The 23,789-nt window shown below is 30.9% G+C and overlaps 1 protein-coding gene across 5 annotated transcripts in view; it reads right to left on the reverse strand.

Moving 5' to 3' along the window:
• bru1 (bruno 1) overlaps window positions 1-23,566 on the reverse strand; it is a 971,893-nt gene extending 948,327 nt beyond the window's left edge. For 3 of the 5 annotated variants that reach the window (XR_011950072.1, XM_072523112.1, XM_072523110.1), the window contains exon 1: window positions 23,310-23,566. The gene's annotated coding sequence lies outside the window, so the exon portion shown is untranslated. Of the gene's footprint in view, window positions 1-23,301 lie in introns of all 5 variants that reach the window. The other 2 variants (XM_072523111.1, XM_072523113.1) reach the window with 2 other exon arrangements.
• Window positions 23,567-23,789: the final 223 nt, after the last annotated feature.

Consider the following 23,789-nt stretch of genomic DNA (forward strand, 5'->3'; position numbering starts at 1 on the left):
CTGAGTTCGCGATTTGTCTCCATACCCAATCATCATGAGTATTTCAATTCTTTGGTTTACACTCAAATTAATTTCTACTTAAAATTAATTCTAAGCAATAATACAGAACATTCACGAATTAATACAATTATTGTACTACTCAATTGTTATCGAACGTTACTAAAAATAATTACAGTTTACCAAAAACTAGAAGTAGGCTACTTTTTTGCAAATAATAATAAATAATTTATTTTCTAAAAACATATCTTTCAAATTATATCCATTAGACCCGAGTATTATACTTTTTTGAAATCAGCTCATATTTATCGATCTCAAAATGTCCTTAAATGTTACATTTAAAAGTTAAATTTTAAATTCTAAAATTTAATAGATTTTTTTAAAAAGGCTTTTTATTTTAAAAATTTATTCCATACTTTACAGACACACTGTATACATGTTTTACGTTTTTCTAACGAAAGGAGTGAGGACGGATTATATAAAGTGGTTTTTATATTATTTAACAAAAATATTTATTGCTTTAGTGCTTCTTACAATACTTTTTAACTAGATATGAAGTAAAAAGTAAAATATTTGTAGGGAATTTTGGATAGCTTATTGTTGTGTGTATATACTATGAACGAACATACTGGGTGAGTTTTTAGTGTGGTATTTTTTTGATGATTCCATTATGCTGCACAATATCCAAAAAGTTATGTAGAAAAAATCTAGGCAATGATATCCTCCATTCTTAGAAACAGGAAAATAAAACATTATTATTTTTAAAGGATATGCATTTTATCATATTTAGATTTCTCTCATAATCCTTGTTCTTACAGTTTAAAGCTTCACACTACTATACAGATTATTTACCTACCGAGATATGACCAAATGACCATTTTTATTTCGATATCCCAAGGAAATACACACCCTGTATATAAAGAAGGAATACATAAATAATTAATCGCTGTACATAATAAGATAAACAATATTTCCTAGTTTTTTAACTAAGTTTAACAGAAACCATTGACAAATATTCGTATACAGGATAAACAGCGCAAATTACGATTTTGTTTTCAAAATATTTAATTTGTGATATTCTTTTATTCGTATTAAGAATTTCCTGTACTTAAACTTATTACTTTCAAAGATTTTTTTAGTTTTCAAGTAGAAATAATTAAACCTTGGATATCAAAATTATTTTTACCGTCGACCGTCCATTTATGATCAATTTTAACACCCTCAAAATTATTGAATAATTACCCCTATTAATGAATGATTTTCTATTTACGAACGATTTCATTATAGGCAACACAACATACATTGCTTGCATAAATTAATTAAATGCTGTGATTGGCAGTGACCTGTAGTGTAGGCAACCAAACATATACCAATTTATATTCCCACTAAAAAAAACTTTAACTCGATGAAAAAATTTAAATGAAGTAGCCGCTGTTGGTACTAGCTATCATTGTATGTCATTATTTATTTTATTGTTTATTTCAAAAACACATAGTTCTGTGTATTTGAAAAATCAATATTTAAATGAATAATTTCAGTAATTGTACTATTTCAAATATTAATGATTACAAAAATAAAACTACCACTAATGAAAAATAAACTTTGAATAAAGGTAATGAAAGCTGAAAAAATTGTTGTTTATCGTTAAGTAAATAAAAATTTAAACTAAGATATCTTTATTTCTGAAAAATACGGTCGACGGAAAAGTTTTGTAACGAACTCGTGAATTAAAATGGCGATTAACTGTCTCGAATATTAAGTTACAGAATACAACAAGCCATTGATAATAATATTTGTAAACTTTGAGAAAGCGTTTGACTCAGTCCAGCAAAGCTCCATTATAAGAGCTCTTACAGAGTGCAGTATTGATCATAGGTACACAACTCTTTTTCGGAATATGTGTATATATATATATATATATATATAATAGCGCAACAGCTGCAGTTAGAATGTATTATGGCAACACAAATACATTTCCCTTAAAGAGGGGTATTAGGCAAAGAGATACCATCTCTCACAAGCTATTCACCGCTTTATTGCAGAGTGCTATGAGAAACAATTAGAGAATATTGGAGTTAACCTAAATGGAAAATTTCTGAACAACTTGAGATTCGCAGACGACATAGTCCTTATTGCGCATCGAGTAGATCATGCCTGCCAGCTTCTTCAAGACCGTAAGAGCTCGTGTACACGAGTTGGACTTAAAATTAATTTCTCCAAAACACAATATATGACCAACCTAGTACTAGCGAAAAACATCTCAACTAAAGGCACGCAAATTGAACAGGTGTATAGCTATAAATATCTGAGAAACGAGATTAAATTAGGAAGAGATAATCAAACAACGGAGCTAAACAGAAGAATAGGACTGACATGGGCAGCTTAAGAAAAACTGAGAGGTTTTTAGATCAGATATTCCCACGTGCTTGAAAAGAAAGCTCTTTGATCAATGTGTACTCCCAGTTCTAACGTATGGAGCAGAAACATTGACCCTTACCAGAAAAGTAATCAATAAAATACAAGTGGTAAAGAGAGCGATGGAGAGGTCAATGTTGAATATATCCCTCAGAGACAGAGTATCAAATACAATAATTAGGAGAAAAACTGGTGTTGCTGACGCAGTTCAAAGGATTACGACATTGAAATGGAACTGGGCGGGGCATGTTACCACATTAAAATATGGAAGGTGGACGAAGAAAATTCTGGAATGGAGGCCTAGACACGATGCTTATCATAATCGAGGACATCCTCCAACATGGTGGTCAGATAACATCAAGCGCATTGGATTCAGGGTACTCAAGATATAATGCATTGGAATTATTAACGAGAGGCCTATGTCTAGCAGGGGACTCAAAACGGCTGATGATGATGATCAATACACCTGATTATGCTGTTAGGTTGTAAACAGGAAAAATCAACATTTCTGACACTATTTTAAAGCTTACTTTAAATTGACTTATTAACCCTGCGGTGCACGGGTTGGGTCTGTCAGGCCCATTCAGTTCTTCTAATATCTCTATTTGGTCAGCGAGTCTAAGTACGGTCCTGGCGGTCTAGGTACCTTTCTTCGGCATAGCTAGCTATAATCCCTGTTACGAATGCGCATTGAAGCAATAGTGTCGATGATATATCTGTTTTCGTTTTCTCAGACCCAACCCGTTCCTTAATCTACCTAATCCCTACCACGTAACCCGTGCTTAAAGTTTTTTTTTATGAAAGTACAAAACAAAATTTGCAGTGTATTGTTTTTAGAGCTTAGCAAAACAATGTATTCTTACGAGAGAGAGGCAAAACATTTGCAACGTCTCTACGAGGAAGTTGCAACCGACGAGGAAGAAAATTATGAAGATTCAGATTCCGACGAGTCTATAGTTGGCAACTTAGAACATGAAGATGCTAATCATAACTCAGAGTCTGAATTGGATTTATCAGACACCGAATTAAACGTACAAGAATGTATTCCACAAGATAAGTCAAACCAACACCTTTATTACAATACCAAAGATGGAATAAAATGGAATAAGATATGCGGATCACGAAATGTTCGTGAACTAGAGGAGAAAATATCATAACAAAACTTCCTGGAGATATTCGTGAAGGGAAAAGTTGCAAAACTAAAAAAGAATTCTGGGAACTGTTTTTTAATGACAAAATTATAAAACATATTGTTGAATGTACTATAATGTATATATCGAGCGTGTGTCCGTAAGATATAAAGACAGTTCCGATGCGAGGCTAACAAATATATTTGAACTAAAAGCTCTGATTGGTCTGCTTTACTTAGCTGGGATTGACCGTGGAGGTAAAACTTCAATTTTTGAGTTTTGGGAAAGAAATGGTACGGGCATTGACATATTTCTGGCAACGATGGCTCTCCGCAGATTTCAATTTCTTATGAAGTGCTTACGCCTAGATGATATTCGTACAAGGGACGAACGGACACAAGTAGACAAACTTGCAGCAGTTAGAGTCGTATTCGAGGATATAGTTGAAAATTTTCAAAAATATCATACCATTGGCCAATATGTCACTATCGATGAGATGCTTTTAGGCTTTAGAGGTCGCTGTAGTTTTAGAATGTACCTTCCAAAAAACCGGCCCGATACGGTCTGAAGGTATCTTCCTTGGTGGATTCTCGCACGTTCTATACTTATCAATTAGAAATATATGCCGGTACACAACCACCAGGTCCATATTCTATCAGTTCTGCAGTCAACGATATGGTTAAGCGGCTTTGCAAACCAATCTCCAGTTCCAACCGGAATGTCACAATGGACAATTGGTTTACATCTATTGAACTCGCACAAAACTTACTGACAAATCAAAGTCTAACAATTTTAGGCACCCTACGGAAAAACAAATGGCATATCCCAACCGAATTTTTAATGAACAATAGACCGCCAAAATCAACTATGTTTGGATTTACCCAAAGATATGACAATATTGTACTATATACCAAAACCAAAAAACATGTTGTTCATTTGTCAACCCTACACCATGATGACCAAATCGATCCGACAACGGGTGACGAAAGTAAATCTGAAGCAATAATGTTCTATAACTCTACAATAGGTGGTGTGGACACCGTTGATTAACTTCGAGGTTCCTATACCGTCGCAAGAAATACAAAACGCTGGCCCATGGTCATATTTTATGCATTGCTTGATGTTGCTGCAATAAATGCATTTGTCATACAGAGAAGTAACACACCGGATCTAAAAACAAGCAAAAGAAGAAGATTTTTTTTTTAAAGAACCAGGTCTTCAGTTAGTGATGGACTATATAAAAGCAAGAGCTCAATCTCCTCATTTGGCACGAGAACAATATCACCCCAAAATATTAATAGAGCACCTAGTTTGGCTACGTGTACTAAATAAAATATTAAGAATAAAAATTTTGCTGATTCGTTGTTCCATTTTTGTGATACGTAGGCTTATCACCAAAAAGCACATAGATGAAAAAACGGTCAGCATCAATGCTGCTAAGATCATTGACAAAAAACTTATCTGCCATGATAATTATCGACTGTCAACGTTTGATGTAACTGTATTGCGATTGATTCCTCAGTAGTAGCTAACAGTTTGGGTTGTCTAATTTTTATCCTGTGCAACTGATCCAGTGCGAATAAAACAAGATCTTATGTTCGGTTTCATCCATTCAGAATACTGCTGTTAATTATTCTGGATGCAAGTATTCAATTTCTCTAAATTTTTCCTAATACTCATATCAGTTAATTCTTTTTTAGAAAATTTTGTTTTAAAATTAAGGACAGGTCACAGAGAACAAATTAAAAAGTTAACTATATGAAAACTAACATTTTTTGAAAGCCTACTATTTTACCGTTGTTAACCGATGTAAGTGGCCTTTACTTATTAGTAATTGCTCGAAAAAAATCGACAGTCACAAATGTTTTATTACAAATTTCTGGACTGAGAATACTTTTCATATAAAATTAATTTAAAAGATTTAAAATTAATCTATAAAACATAATTACTTCTATTCTCAAAAATTGAAGGTATTCCCGTTAAAGCAAACTAAAAGTATCTTGGAAAGTAATCCGTTTAGATAAAGAAATTGCTTGAAAAAATGAAATAGTATCATAAACTCAATCTTTTGAAAACAATGAGAAATCTTAATTTTGTTTTATGGTTCACCCTGTATACCAATATTTGTCAATGAATTCTGTTAATTTTAATTTAAAAACTAGAACACATTGTTAACCTTATTATGTAGAAATTATAATTATACATTTATTCCTTCTTTATATACAGAGTGTTTATTTCATAGCAATTACGAAATAAAATTGTCGTAACTCCACAAGGAAAATGAAATTCCTATAATTAGCTGTATACCATGAATCATAAAAAGTTTTATTTAAAAAATCCTTTATATGTATACATATATATATATATATATATATATATATATATATATATATATATATATATATATACATATATATACATATATATATATATATATATATATATATATATATATATATATATATATATATATATATATATATATATTATATTTATACATACATATTATATATTGAAAGGAGTACGACCGTACGAAAGTACGTCTCCTGTTTCAATCTTAAAAGAGTAAATTTAAAAATATTTAGTGTACAATCATTAACCTCATATTGAGTTTTAAAAAAATTTTGTTTTTTGTTGAATTAGATGACGCAGTACAAATAAATAATGCAACGCGTAGAGAGGGGGTCAGAATTTGACTCATTGAAATCGACACGCACCGACTTAACGCATTCGGTTAACATCGTACACATCCATTTCCATAGAAACCCACTAATATATCAGTCACTTAAATTCGCAACTGCATTACAAAGGGATACCACATCCGTCAACGCAACTTAAGCAGTAGCATTATTAAGAGAAGGCCTGAGTCAGAGGGCCCTGGCAAATCGACTAAATTTAAGCCAATCTGCTGTGTCCCAAGTATATCGTCGGTACCAAGATACTGTTGATTATATCTGTTGACAAGGAGGAGGCCGTAAACGAATCACAACGAAGAGAGATGATCGATTTCTTGAATCAAAATTCCTGAAAAATCGATATTTGAGTGATGCTAAACTCAAAGAAGACCTTAAAGAGTTCCAAGGTATGATGACTAGCATTTGCATAGTCAGAAGGAGACTAAAGGCGGGGCTGCCTTTACAAAAAGGCACAAAAAGGGCAAATCTAACTGCAGTCCAGAAGCAAAGGCAATTAGAATTTGCTAGCGAAGATCTACATTGGGACGACTACCAATGGAGTCAGGTATTATTCTCCGATAAAAGTAGGATCTGCCTACATGGCAACGACAAGAGGCGTCGAGTTTATGGAAGGCCAGGGGAGCGATTTGCTCCATTTTGTATACGTAAATTGTGTCATAAAGGCAATCCTTGTATATTTTGAGCAGACAGGTCTATGGATGGGAAAACCCAGTTAATTTTCGTGTCTGCTGGAGGATGTGGAGGAGGTTTAATGGCGGATCGTAACATCAGAGACATTTTGGAGGAAGGTTTCATACGCGGGATTTATTGGTGATGCCTTTATTTTAATGCATGAGTCACCACCGCCTATCTATCTAAGATCGGTATACCTACAATAAATTGGCCTGCGTTAAGACTGGACATAAATCCAATAGAGCATGTTTGGAATGAGCTTAAACGAAGGGTCCGGGACAGAAATCATGCACCAAGGAGCATAATAGAATTGAGAGCTGGCTTAATGATGAATGGGAAGCAATGCCTCAAGAATTTATTATAAAAGTCATCCGATCCATGCAAAATCGATTGGAAAATGTAATTAGGAATAGGGGTGGTAATATCAAATACTAAATAATCAAGAAATTCATGTTTTAATTGATGATTTCTCTGTTTATAACGTCTTCCTTGCGTTAGTTCCATTGACGAATATTTAGAAAATTCTGTTTCTATTGCATATTGTTTTTATAACAGTGAAGCATGGATTCTGAAAAAAAATCCAGAAGCAAAACTTGATACATTCGAAAGGAAAGTACTGAGGAGAATACTAGGACCTGTAAGGAAAAATATAATTTTCAGAACAACGATCTTTATCAACTTTATAAGGAAGCACCACTTTCAGACTTCATTGGAATACAAATATTGCAATGGACCGGACATGTGATAAAAATGGGAAAGGATAGGCTACCAAAGATAGCACTGAATGCTAGAATGCTGGGAAAGAGACCGGTTGGAAAGCCAAGAAAGCGCTGCGAAGTCACGGTCAACAGCGACAGACAAGCCCTTTTAGGAGTCCGTGTATGGAGAAGATCAGCCACAGACAAGCAAGGGTGGAGGCAAAAAATAAAGGAAACCAAGGCTCAATTTGGACTGTGGTGCTGTAGAAGAAGAAGAATAAGACTGACGATCATTGATGGGTCCTAACTAGTTAAATAGCCTGTATTAGTGTCAAACTCTATATTGTAAGAGCAGGGATAGGGATTTTGAGAGAGATCTACATATGAAAAAAGATCTAGGATATTATATTTAAAAAACTGAATGTTTTCTTGACCATATCGTTATTAATCACCTTATAGAATTTGGCATATTTTATCATATTTTATTTAGAGAGCATGGAAAATATCATTGCCTATATTTTTTCCCAATAACTTTTATGGGTATTCTGTACAAAAATGAAATTATCGACCAATGTCGCACCCAAATCTTAACCTATATATATATATATATATATATATATATATATATATATATATATATATATATATATATATATATATATATATATATATATATATATATGTTCGGAAAGATTTCCGCGGTTAGTACATTTTGTTAGTGACAATATTAAAAATACCTAATTACATCTTAATTATATTGTTTTTTCTTTCTGTTTTCTATTAGAATTAAAACACATCATCAAAAGAAGTCATGAAATAAACTAAGTTTTACTATCCTTACCAAAATTGTTAGAATGTATTTTGTCCATTATTATATTTTATATTTATTTTGCGTTATTAATGAGTGTCAAAGTTTACTGTAAATAATCTCAACGACTAATAAGTTGCACTGATAAATTGTCATATTTTGTAAATATTCACACATTTTTTTCTCTATATTACAGTGTTTTAAAAAAGGAACAAAACAATTCCGAAAGCTAGGCAAAAAGTCAAAAGAGTGTTTCTTTAACATCTCGGCCAACCTTCTGACTGCAGCCTATAGTTGACTTTAAAAATATATACTTATTTGAATAAATTTTGAATGCTATATATATATACTTATTTTAATATTTGAGTTGAATTTGAGTTTAAAAGAATATTTAAAGTTTGTTTCTACTACAAACAGTTATAAGTATTAGTCCGAAAACCCCAAAATGATCCTTTCAATTATATGGTATTTTCTTTAATTTTGGAACAATGAAACTTATTATTATTTTTATTTAGATAGGTAAATAAAATAAGATATCTGTTGACATCTTTAGATGTGATTCAGTGACATTCAATAAAAATTATTATTGTTAGGTAATGATTTTGCAAGATCATTTAAAAAAGCACCAGCAATTTTTAATAATCTAGTTAAAGATTAAAAACGTTAAAAAAAAGTTGTAACTATTCTATGAGAAAATAACGACAGACCTATTTTTAATTTTCAGTCAATTCTTTTCTATAAAAATGTAAATAAAAAAAATAAATTTGTTTAGTTCGTTTTTTTTTTAATTGACTTTCACATATTTTACCAAAAATTCTTTGATTTCATTAAGTAACATAAAAATTTTCACACAAAAACAGAAAAAAATTCTTTTTTTTAATTTATTATACATTATTGCGCTTTTTAATACAAACGGCTGATATAAAGATTATTTTTAAATGTTTTTGTTTGCTGAAATAAACAGTTTGTTTATATGTAATAAATATACGAAATATGGTTTTATTTAATCTAAACCATAGCAAAAATCAATCACAATTTATTATGAATAACAATTTTACGCTGTGTAAAAGGAAAATAAAGTTATACATTTATAAAAATAATTAAACTTAAAATTAAAATCGAAACAATATAAAATATAAATAAAAGATCATATTACAATAGTATTTATTTTAAATTTATAAACACACAAAGCTGCTAGAGGCGTTTTATCAACGTTTTTAATATTTTGAATATGCTGGACAAACTGGACATTGATAAATTGTAAGTAGAAATGTTTAGTACCTGATATTACTTACTGTTAATCTTTTTGCCTTGAGGTATTTTTGAATATATTTTTAAACATCTAATTAAAATACACGAAAAATGCAAAAAGGATTAAAAGAAATAACTTGTGTAAAGGTAGGTTTCGTAAAGATAGTAGATTTCATTTGATACGTTTTATAGAAACAGGCAAATTTTTAAATATATGTGCAACTTTTTTTAAAATTTTTTTAAATATTTAAACAATTATATATTATGTAATAATCTTTAGGGTTAAAGCCTTAAGTATTAAGTTTCCGGGAAATTTAAAAAAAATTGTACACATTGATCAAAAGCTCTCTGTCTTATGTTAATTTATCTATCTATTGTGAGAATATTATGACCTTATTAAAAAACTAACATCATTCTTAAGTTTTTAATTTTTCTAAGTAAAACTTTTGGATTATAGAGGCGAAACATGTAAATAAATAAATATAAAAAAACCAAAAATTTTTATTTTATCGTTTTAATAAAATTTTTTATTTAACTTGCGATATCTCGCCTCAATTTAAATATTTTGATTTCTAGTTGTGACATAATATGCTGTGGATATTGGCGCAAAAAATAAAATATTTGTGAACTTTTAGTTTTGACTATACACAAAATGGCGATTTTTAGAATAAATCATGTGCTACTTGTGGGACACTTTTTTCCCATAAAACATCAGTATTGCAAATTTTTAAATTCTCTTTTTTACCAATTCTACATTAAAACTTAACATCGAAAAAAGTTTTTTGAATGGTTCCAGATTTTCAAACTGAATCAATAAAAAGTTACAACACGTCTTATTAGAAGTGCAATCTCGTTTATAGTATACAAGCCCATCTGAGATTTTTAATGTGTCATTTGACCAAGCATGAATCACATATAAAATATTACTGCAGTATGTAATAACAACTTTAGAAACTATTCCGTTAATTACATGTGGTTCACAGGTGAGATAAATTTACCACTCAAGGAGTAAGTTTTCTTTGGCCAAACATTTTCGTACAAAATTAATAACTTAAAAAAAATACTTAACTTCAATAAGCGATGCAGGGTGTATAAACAACGATAAAATTGTATTTTAATTGTTAACCCTTAATAGGTAATTGTATCCTATGAGATACATTGATATCTACAAATTTTTACGAGAACTTCATTAAATTTGCGGCAAATCGAGCATTGTGTACTGTGAGATCTACAAGCAGACTAACGTATTATATGGTATGGTAACGGGTAGCGGGTGAGGAAATCCATTATTTGTCGACAAGTTTTGTAAAGCAATAAAAGACCTTCTACTCATTGTTTTTCTTTATTTAAGAAGTTATAAGCAGTGAAAATACTTTAGAAAATCCTAGTACATTTCTATTTTATAGTTATAATTTGTATAAAGTACCAACAACTTGTTTACACTTGTTTGTATCTCTCAACATACAACGCCCATAAAAATGTACGGGAAATCCAAATCTTATCTAGCTTTTTTTCAGCTTCCTACGGTGCCATGTGGCAGTTTTTATAGAAAAAACAGAGGTCTTCAAATTGTAGTACTACCTCCTGAAGATGCGTACGTTTCAGATGTTGGATCATCTAGTGATGAGGAGATGGACGACAGTGATCTGGACCCTAATTTTGAACCAGAAAGTTTACTTCCACACCTACCTACCAAACAATCGAGCAACATCAAAATGAAGATGATGAATATGACACGGATGATGAGATACCATTATCCATTAGAATTTCAAATGTGAAGGAAAGTAACCAAAAAAATAGAAAAAAAGTTGGGAGCAACTACAATTGGGCGAAAGAAAACTTTCAACGCAACAAAATCTCCATTGAAAGTGAGTATGAAGCTTCAGCTAATGTACTTACACCTTTGCAATATTTTCAAATGTTTTGGGATGAGTCTATTATGCAATATATTGCAGAACAAACGAATCTCTACTCTTCTTTTACAACCGGGACATAAATCAATACTTCTCCATCTAAAATTAAAACATTTATAGGCATAGAAATTTTAATGGGTATAATAAGAATGCCATCATTCGAAGACTACTGGTCAATCAACACACGCTACAGTATTATAGCAGATGTGATACCCATAAAAAGATTTAAAAAACTACGTAGACTAATACACTTCCAAGACAACAGTGTAGATGCCAACCAAGATCGTTTATTCAAAATCAGGTACCTTTTGGAAAGAATTCGATCAAACTGTAATAAAATTAAAGGAGAAAATCAGTATTCTATTGATGAAATTATGATTAGTTACAAAGGAACCAAAGCGGGAAATCTTCGCCAATACTTGTCGAAAAAACCTAGAAAGTGGGGTTTCAAAATGTTTGTAAGGGCAGGAGTTTCTGAAATAGTTTACGACTTTTTTATTTACACGGGATCCTCTACATTCGATCATATGTTTTTTTCTGAAAAAGAATCCCTGGGTTCAGGCGGCAAAGTAGTTGTTCAACTGTGTAAAACAATTCCTCATCCTTTGGAAAGTATTGTATATTTTGATAACTGGTTCTGTTCATTAGAACTGATCACGCTGTTGAAAAATTAACGTGGAATGGACAGTCTGGGAACCATAAGAAGTAACCGATTACGTAATTGCACTTTGGAGTCTGATAAAATTCTGTTGAAAAAAGGTAGAGGATCCGTTGACTACAAAGTTGATAAAAATGCAGGAATAGCTGTAGCAAAATGGGCAGACACCAAATGCGTCACCTTGGCTAGTTCATATATATCCCATAGCCCTATTGTCCAAATAAAGAGATACTGTAAAAATGAGAAAAAAAAAGTTGACGTTAGTTGTTCTCAAATAATAAAACAATACAACAAACATATGGGAGGCGTTGATTTAGCTGATATGTTGATCGCTTTATACAAAACACCTTTCAAATGGCGCAGGTGGTATTTGGGAATATTTACCCAGCTAATAGACATTTCTGTAAACAACGCTTGGGTGATATATAGAAGAGATATGCAGGCTACTGAAAATGGAAAACATGATAAATTAAAAACGTTTCGATTACATTTAGCTTCATCGCTTCTAAAATGTGACAATATCACTAAAACTAGGAAATCTGATTTTGCAGATGTGCAACCGTCTAAAAAAATTAGAGTACCAATAATAGCCAGACCTACACACGACGTCAGATATGACCAAATCGGACATTTTACAACTTTTATTAAGAAGGGAAGATGTAAACTTTGTGTAAGTGGGCAAACAACGGATTTCTGTCAAAAATGTGGCTTACGTTTGTGCATTGTAAGTGGTAATAATTCTAGAAATTGTTTTACAATTTACCATACAAAGAACAACTAGACAAGTAATTTTTTTATTTTGACGTGACAACGTCTTAAATTAGGTTGTGGCTCGGAGTCACTCATGAAAAAGTGTAACGCCCGCTCACGTCTGTTACGATGAGTCGCCGAACGAGAGAGAGGCCCGCCGGACCGGCGAATGCCTTGCGTCTCTCTCCCACTCAAACATGATCGGTCCGCTGCGCGCGCAGCACTAGAGAATTAGGCGCGTTGAATCGGTGCGTGCTTGTGTCTCTGTCTTTCTCGAGCGTTCTTGGCGTTGAAAAACCGAGAAAGCGTCATAATACAAGTTCACACGTGTGGTTAAAGTATCGTCAGCTGTGTCTGTAGTGAAAATGTGGAGTGCTTAGATTCGTCATTTACAACAACTACAACAATAAAGGTAAATAATTGTACACTAATATTTCATTATCGTAAACTATGATTGATTGATTAATTGTTAGATTGACACAAAAGTTGAGAAACTGAGTTTATAGGTTATGTCATACTATTGACAAATATTGATAGTGTTAAGTAAATTATTAGTTTAAATCACTCTGCAATCAATCGTAATTCAGTCGATTGAGAAGAAACAGCGCGTTTCAACTGCAAACAACTATTGTGCAATTTAATAATATTCATATCAATAAATATTCTACCGAGAAAAAGACGTTGTCACGTAAAATCTTCGCCCGTAAAACCGACTTTACAGGCAACCGATTTTTTTTTTGTAATTTTTACGTTTACTTTTAGTTGAACAAAATTATTTTTTTTGCAATTGATAAATGCTTTCTTAGTTTTTTAACATAATTATTAATTAGTTTGCAATTTTCAACTCTCTAAAAAGAATCTCCCTCACCTATGCCTCTGAACAAAATCATCTCTATAAGCATTTTTAGTGTGTACCATAAATGGGCAATGTACCCCACAAGATACATACTGTTTTTTTTGCAAACGTGTATAAAAATTTATAAAAAACTTTTTTCTGTATTGCTTAATGTATATTTAATAAACAGAATGAAAAATTTTTAATATTTCACTTTAAATAAAATTTTGCCCGTTTGAGGGTTAAAGATGTTCAAAATGTATCTACCCGTTCCCAGTAACAGTATATTATTAAGATCACTTTATCAATTTTTCTCTTTTCTCGATTATTAGTTTTTATTGCGTAGTATAAAAATTATTGTAATCACTCTAATCTACTTAAGTATTTCTGTTTATCTGCATAAGGATATTAAACTGTATACGTGATTACTGTTGTTAAAAACAAAAATGTCGTCCATTGATTCTGCTGATAAATTAGTTAAAAATACATTGACTCCTTCTCTAAAACGAACTACAAGATGTTTTCTTAGCGCTAAAGTTAAAGAAATTACTTGAAATGTATTTAAATAAGAAATAATAGAAAATCCCAGGTTAGTAGTTGGAGATATTGTAAAAGAAGTGGCTAGTAAAGTTGCAGTTTGTGATCGAAATGCATTTACGGAAGGAAATTTATTTATGGGAAACAAAATACTCACCTTGGATGGGGTTGAAAGGAGGTAAACGATGATCTAGATTTGCCAAATTTGACGAAAACCACATTTTACAGAATATTTAAAGAGGTAATTTTAATATCCACGCAGGAGAAGAAACACCATTTTATTATACAGAGACGACATTGTGTGGTGGCGACGAGAATATATTCAATAGATAAGGTCTTATAAAGCAGAGAAGTACAAAATGTATTATCTGGATGAGACATGGTCGAACGATGGCCATAGCGAGAATGGGTTTGTTGAAAATCCCCTCTGGGAATTTGAGTCGATAAGTCTGGTGATTACTATGAAGAGATAATCAGATCCAGAGGCAGATCAATCTTTTGAAAAGTGGCGAAAATTTTCAATGTCTTACCAATATTAGAAGACAAATATATCTATTGTTCTCAACAACGCACTATACCATTCTCGTAAAATAGAGAAAAAACCACAGTACGGCATTTATACACAAAGTTTTAAATGGGTATATAGATTAATTTTTTTGCAACGCCGTACATTTTGGCTGGGACAGGGTTGAGAAATCTAAGGCGCAACCCTTAATTTGAACCCTCATGCTTTGTATACCGATAAGAGTTGGCCGTATAGTTTTTAAAGTTGTTATTGCATATCGTAGTATTGATTTATATGTGATTCATGCTTAGTCAAATGACCCATTAAAAATTTTCCATGGTTACAGTCTATTATTCATAATACGTGGAATACGAGCAAGGAAAATACTTTCTTTTTTGCGAGAAAATTATAAACCGTCGATAGTTGATCCAATTTGTTTATAATTAACATAATTTTACAATTTTTCATCAATAATAGTGTTAGTAATTGTTATAGAATAAATAGTTATTGTTAATTCGGCAAAAAGCACTGTTGATTATTTTACTTGATTAATAATATATAATAGTTTTTTTATTATTACAAGAATATATTAAAATTAGAACAAAATAATTAAAAGAAATTGTCAATTAAACAGAATTTGTCAGAAATCTCCTTAAACTTCTACAGTCTAATTCGGAATCCATGCATACACAAATAATACTTGTACAACAATTTTTTCTTTTACATGTACAAAAATAGTTTTTTAAATACTCCATCGCAGTAATTCCTTCGAAAAAATCTGATGTAACCTTCGTTTTTTTAATCCATCCATACTGCGTTACGTCATATTAAGCGATTTCTGGCACAATAGCCTAACTCTACTCATTGATTTGCCACATAGAGCTTAAAATATGTTGTTTTATTACCGATTTTGAGGGGGACAATTTATCTCTATACAGCGTTCCACGTTAAGAAAATAACATTAGGCTTATGGAGATCAGTGTTGCCAAAACTCCCAGGCATGCGGTTTACTAGATTTTCGAATTTATATTTTCAATTAACATTTAACTGTAAAGTCAGAATAACAACTGAAGAACCACAAAGCCTTATTATCATTATATAGTCTCAGAGAAGGACATAAAATCGCTGACATACGTACACCGTATTATTTTAAGTTGCAATTAGTAATTAGATATATGCATTCCAAGCGGTCCGTTTATTTACTTTTAAATTTTTAATAGCCGGCAAAGTGCATGATTTAACTAAGCAATATTTTCTACTGATTTCTATGATTCATGGTATACGATATTCTTACCGAAAAACAAATAAACTGTCGTTACTATAATTAAAATAAGATAAAATAAAATTATCTTTTGTAAATACTATTTATTTAATTAAAATCAGTTTTCCTAGTTTTGATCTCTTGTTCCGATTGGGCATTTTTGGTCAATTACGTTAAAAAACATTAATTTAATTCATGTCTGTGAAAACGAAAATACAAATTATACAACCCTGAATCGTGAATCGCAATGTTATTTTCTTAACGTGAAACGCTCTATAGAAGGATTTTTTTTTCCAATAGCCAAATTGCACTTACAAAGTTTACACTGTATCTATCCGCTTTTGGTTTTTCCGAAGGGTCATATGCTAAAGCTAGAAAACAACTTACAATTTTTATAGCTTTTTTATCGTCACATGTGTAGGAATCGAAACATGTTGTAATTCAAAGCTAAAGATTTGTTCTTTCCAATTTAAAAAAACTGGATTAAGTATCATATCCAATTTTAGCGTTTAGGGACAGAAGTAAGTAAATGATAAATAAACAAAAATTTTTGGCAACAAATATATTTATATAATGTTTTTTTTTTTAGCAATGAAGTAATTTTACCTACACAAAATCATATTCCTTCACAAGTTTTGGAGCCTATATCCAATATTAATTCGAATGGTGATTCACGAGAAATTAATCCTTCAGCAACAAATATTCTACTTTGGAAGTTTTTTAAATATTTTTTATTACTTTTCATTTAAATAATGCCCAGCTAATGAAATTGGCAGATGATGGTCTATGCAAATTCTGTCATCTAGCGGAAGAGACAGTAGAGCACATTTTGTGTCAGTGCGATAGCCTGGAAAATATGCGGTTCTTTACATTTGACAAGGAAAATTGGCACAGATACATCACCTGTTCAGTCTCGAAGCTATTAGACCTTTTAAAAATGGTTAAGCTAGGAAATATAACCTTGGATTAGAGGACCACACTAGATCTGAAAAGGTCGCAGTGGAATAGGACAAATGCCACTTCATTGAACCTATCTATCTATCTATATTTACAGAAAATTGAATTAGAAGAAATTTATTATTATTATTAGACAATATTTTGTTCAAATCTTTTATTGAGCCTTCGCCTCTAATATCAATATTATTTCCACCTTTGCTATATCTCCGATTTCTCTCATCTTGTTTGGAATTAAGTTTAGTATCATCGTAACAATCAAAAACCATAGTTTCTATCACGATACCTTTCTTCTATTTCATCCAATTAACCATAATTCTAATGCAGGCATCACTATTTATATCTCCCTCTTCTTCTTCTTTCAGTACCCTTTTTGATTATTAAACGTTGACGATCAGAGTGGAAATAATAACTTTGTTTACGGCAGCTTGAAACAGATTAGATTTAATTTATTATTCAATTAACCCAACTCATCCGTTATATTCGTCCGTAGATTCACATCGCACGCCTCCAGGTTAGTCACTTTTTTCTCTGCAAGAGTGCAGCTCTCTATGACATACAACAATGTGAAAAATATATAGCAGTGTATAAACGTCATTTTACGGTTTAATATAATATCTCTATTAATATTATAATTTTCTTTAGTTTATATGAGGCTGCTCTGGCTTTGTCAATGCATACTCTTCTATTCCCCATTATTTTTTTTACTCTTGTTGAAATATCAACATTTTGTTTCTAATTTAATTGCCGCTCGTAATGAGCCAAAATTTCGCTGACAAAGGCTCCGCTATCGGGCGATATATTCTTGTTTAAAAAATTAATGCCGTTGTGCTAAAAGCGCACAGTAAGCTGTTGGGATATTGAAACGTGATAATTATAAAGACAGACCCTCTTTGCAAAGAAATATACATTAATATCGATTCATTCTCCGACCGCCGTTCAGAAAAGACACTCAAAATTACATTTAAACACATTTCGCATTTTTTTTTTTCGCATTTCATAATTAGTCAAAATAAAGATTTATCATTGTGCATTTTACCTCTGGTGGTTATTAATTTGGTATCAATTTTCTCAACCAAGTAAATGATAAGTTGGACCCAGAGGTAAAGATTAGGATCAGTCGATGGCGCTCCACGAAATGTTACGTACTCTCTTCGTTACTTTATGGAGTAGAAGTTTGGATGTTAACAACAGCAACTATAGAAACGTTATGGCTTTAGAAATGTGGTTGAAAGCTGTAAAAGCAATAATGAAGAATGTTGTACATTTCCACAATATGATATAAAATATGAGGACATATTTTTTAAAGAAAAGCAAACTTTTCTGACAATTTTTTTATTTAGTGTACAAGTTATGATGGTGAGATCAACACCTTATGATAGTGGAGTTAGATAGAGTCCTTTGGATCTTGGGATTTATACCTAAACATGCGTACCGAATATGCTTAATTTTATTATTCTGCTTTCATCAGACAAAACGAATGATATTTTGGTTCGTATTTCATACTACTATTGAGAATAGTAGGAGCGGAATAATATGAAATCTATATACAAAGAAATGATAACATTTAGTCCAATTAAAGAAAGGTGATTCGTTAATTGTTTCAGAAACTGACAAGGAAACCCGTTTTGGAAATTTTAAACAAAGAGTTGAATTTTTAAGAAAGGTATATGTGTAATACAACCCTGAAAGAATATTTAGGGAAGCTGTTCACGAAATTGACAAAGGCATCATATTAAACGGGTACTGGTTAAACGAAACCATAATATGTATATGCAGATGACAATATTGTATTTGCGAAAAAGCTAAAAGACCTTCAATGGCCTAAAAAGAGAATTAGTACCAAAGTCAAAAATAGCGACTTAATATAAACCTAAATAAGATAAAGCTCATAACAGTTAGCCAGAAAAAGATAACAAGTCAACTACGTCAAACAAACCCCAGTCGAAGAAAAAGATAACAGAAGATCAACTCTACGTCAACCAAACTCCACTTCATAAAAGCCACAATCTCTCTCTTGGTATTAAAGTAAGAACTATGCAATGCTACGTCCTCTCTCTTCTGTCTTATAGTATTAAATAGTAAAATTTCAACGAAAATGTGTGCAAAAGATTGGACGCGTTTGAGATGTAGCTATGTGGAAGGATACTCAAGATCACTTGGAATGACCGAATTAAAAGTGAAAAGGTCCTCAGAGGAATAAAGAAGAACCGAAAGGTACTGAATATCATTAAATCTTGAACTATACAGTACTTCAGTCACATTATGCAAAATGAATTCAGATATGCCCTCCTACAAGCCATCCTGCAGGGAATAATATTTCAAAGGCAAGATTCAGGAAGAAGAAAAACATCCTTGTTAAAAAACCTTAGATCATGGTTAAACAGAATATATGTGCGGTTTTTTCGCGTGTCTGCAGACAAGATCAAGTTTGCCAAGAGGATCGCTATATCTTTAATAATTGTTCCTCTTATTTCCATAGCATTTCTAATATTTTTATTACTTATTATGTTTTTTCTAGATATCTGTAGTAATCCTCAAATTGTATAGATTTTTTTTAATTAAAGTAGTCTATAAATATTCACTTTGTTATTTTTTGTAAAATGGCTATTGCTTGTAAAAATTTTTTGATTTAATTTCTTTGCCGTCGATTCAAGTTTGTTTATCAAATGTTACTACAGATATTCACAGTTTTGGCAGAATTTCATTTCTTAATTATTTTTACAAGACATGCATTGCATATTTCTGCACCAGCAAGTAAACATTTTGTCTTTTTAATAAAGATGTCCAATTTCCATCTTTAGTATTCCTTGATTAAATATACGTAGCATGTACTTTATGGTCACGTATGGTTTACGCTTTCTATCTTCTCTTTTATCTTACAACCTTAAGCTTACTTTAAAATCAACCGCAGCATAGATTTTAAAAAGGCATAAGAAATAGAACATCCTTATCTAAGCTCTTTGGTTATTGGAAAGGTGTGAAAGTTTCTAATTGTTTTCATGTGAATGTAAGATTGCATATATGCATATATGTAGATTCTTTAGTACCCTGGTAAGAGTCTAATTAAAAAATGTGTATGTAGATAAATTTATTACCTATTTTAATTTTCTTTTTTATTTTAAAATGATGAAGGGAAATCCCTCAGTATGATGAGTTAATTAAAGACAATAAAGAATTAAAATATGAGTGTGGAAAATTGTTTTGTAGAACCTGTGTAAAGAGAGTAAAGTGTTTTTATTTTAAAAAAGGACTAGATACTAAAACAGTTTAACTATTTAAATAAATATTATCTTGAAGTTTAAGAAGCTGAAGTCTAAAAATTGGTGAAGACTAGATTCGATTGATTAATACTTTAGAAATTGTTTGGGATCAAAGCTAAAAATTTTTTTGGCACCTACTTTTCCTTATTTATTTTTCAAATTAAAATTACTCTTTTTTTATTCAAAAGTGTAAAAATTAAAAACTTTGTATTGAATAATATGCTACAGCAATTTGAAGCTGAAATCTTAAAATTAAAATAATATTAATGGGCTACAGTGTGTTTAGTTTTTGGTAAATATTCTGTATACCATGAAATTATTCAAGACATTAAAAAGAAATTGGAGTTCTTGATCAAGAAATACCAACCACTGGATATGTAATATGCTCCAAGAAGCTGAATAGCACACAGTATCCAGAATTGTATATATCGCAATAACAAGTTATTGTTTGAAGAACAAATTGTCTGCAACAAAGTATTCGTCAGGCTTTCTGACAGAGCAGCATATATGGTCAAAACAGCTTCAACATTAGAAGTGTGTCACCCAAATTTAATCCATTGTTCTTACTTGGGTCCTGGCTTAAATAAATTAGCTGAAACTATAAGGCAACAATTTTCGTATCTTATTGAACTTATTAAAAATGAAATAAAGTTTTTATAAAGGAGCCTTTACGGATACAACCCTTCAAGGAACGCATACCTAACAACCCATTATTACCTGAACCTGTTTTGGGGACGTTGAATGCTGCAATATATTATGCAGAAAGTTTTAAAAATATTGATTATGGTCTAGTGAATCAGTCAGAAAGGCAATTAAAGATTGACAAAATTAAACCTAATACAATGACACAAAACAATTTGGCTTATTTAAAGACTAATTTTAGTTTTCTGACACAATAAAGTCTCTAGACAAACAAGAAATGACATACCTAATATGACTTTATTTAAATAGCTTACATTTTTGAAGAGACAGGTATTCCGGGAATAAGTGGTCAAATTATACAAAAACTCTTATTCCATGAAGATGCCATGTTCAAGAATGACGATTTTCAAAAATTCAAAAAAATGCTTTCTTATTGGCAGGAACTACTGATACAAACTTACAAGTGACCCCGGACATGATTAAAAAATTTAATTATGCACTATAACCAGTGTTTATGAGGCAATGCGTTTTCCAGCATATAAAAACATTTTACAATGGAATGGTTGAACCAACATTTGGTTTTTGTTTGTTTTTAAAAAAGTTAAATTTGTTATTTGTATAACTTTATTCCCATCTATGATTTTGTTTATTCCAAGATTTTGTTTTGTTAAGAAAAATATAAATATTGTGTTTACTTTAAGCTTTTTTAAAATGTGTATGCTTTTTTGTGTATATTTGATGCCTTTTTAGCTGAAATTTTATGGTTTTTATGAGCTTATTTTAGCTGTTTTATGCTTTTTACCGGACTCTATTTATAACTAGTTTCAAAATGTCTTACAACCTTAATATGGAATTAACACGGATCAAGATTTACCAGCGTATATCCATAATACTACACTTAGCTCTACAAGTGGTTTAAAGATAAACATATTTTATTATTATTTTTTTTAACCAAAAAGATATTTTAACTTTTTTATATTAGAATATTAATATTATATCTTATTTGTGGCATATGCTAATAACATATTAATGAATTTGGTCAGAAAGTAAACAGATATAGATCTCTTTTGGATATATTTGAAAAGTTTGAAATGTTTACTACTTTATATAATTTTAAATTTAAACTAAGACTGTGTTTTCAATTTTATGTATCCGATTTCAATTTTTGATAGTAAGCTCAAGATTAATTTTAAAACAATTGAAAAGAACGTGAGTAATATGTTTTTCAAATAATTAGTAGTTTCATATTTCATTTCGTTTAAGACACGTTTTATTTTTTTACAAATACTATGACCATAAAAAAAAGATTTGAAATATATATATATATATATATATATATATATATATATATATATATATATATATATATATATATAAAAGATAAGGTATTTATTGAGATAATTTAGTATATTATATCGAATAATCATTTCAGTTAGAGTTACAAGAAACAAACTTTAGTTCAACTAGAAATCTGCTGCGTAATTTGTTTACGTAACAAAATATCCTTCACAAATTTTGTTGTTACCCAATATAGAACCCACTGATTCCATTTGAATTATTTAATTAGTAATTGGCAAGTAGATATGAGATAAGTAATATCTAAAATATAAAAAATAATTGTTTTTGTACAAGTTGGGAGAATGTTTTTATTGCCGTATTTTACCGGTTTTTGTTTATTTTGAATTTATTATTTTTTCAAAACGTATAAACCAACAATGGTGCTACAAGTGGTTTATATATGAATAGAAATTGGAACTTTAAAGTGTTTGAATATATTATAACAAAATAAAAACACGTAATGTGCAAGAAATATAGATGTATTCATTGTAATAAATGTCAAATATTTATACCTACTACTGAAGTAATAGAGCTTTGCAAAAATTTTTCATATTGTATTTTCTCTTGTGGTATATAATATTATACTTTATTTAGTAAATGAATTTATAACTCTTCAATATATGTTAGTATGCTAATATTGTAATGACTGGGATGTAGATATTTAATATACTTTCTTACTTTATTAAGTAACCATTTATTATAATAAAAGTGAAGCTAGTTTTTTAAAAAAATTATTATAAAATGAAAACGTTTAGTCTCGAAACTTGCGAGTCCACTACACGTTTGTTAATAGCAGCAATATACTGACAATAATTATATTATTACAACTTTAAAACATGCAAACATTTAGGAGCAAAAATAGGTAAAGTTATTGTTAAAAATCCAATGTTGATCATTTGCTTATTGTTCAGGATTTATTAGTAGAGTAAACGAAAAAATGGTCGATACGGTAAACACAGGAGAGTTAAATATTCTTACTACTTTACTTTTTTCAGATAAATAAGCTGTTGCAGCTTACACAAACAATTATTCTGTACACAAAAACAAACGAAAATCACTTTGGTATTGCAATGGACTTTCTACACTTGATTGTTAATCACTTATCGACTAAAATCACAATTTTTCACGGACCTAATGTAGCTGTTGAATATTTTTTTGACTCGGATACATCGTATTCGGAAACAAAATAGACGGCGTCACGGCGGTATTCGTATCAGAACGGACGTCAGTTCGGGACGCCCATCAGAGGTGCACTGATGCCCGTATTTTCTCCCATATAGCAGAACGTCGCGGCGGTGTGTTATGGAAATGAGCGAAAACGGCGCTTGCGTCCGACTTTTCTTCTTCTGTCTTTTACGACATACGACGTCCCGACGGCAAAACAGTTAGATAGATTTCGAACGTCTTCAGGTAGCGATTAGATGTGGGGTTGTCGATAAAAAGCGCGTCATTTTTTATGCTGCACG

Source organism: Diabrotica undecimpunctata, chromosome 2 (genome assembly GCF_040954645.1).
Source record: "Diabrotica undecimpunctata isolate CICGRU chromosome 2, icDiaUnde3, whole genome shotgun sequence".
In the NCBI taxonomy this organism is placed as follows: Eukaryota; Metazoa; Arthropoda; class Insecta; order Coleoptera; family Chrysomelidae; genus Diabrotica; species Diabrotica undecimpunctata.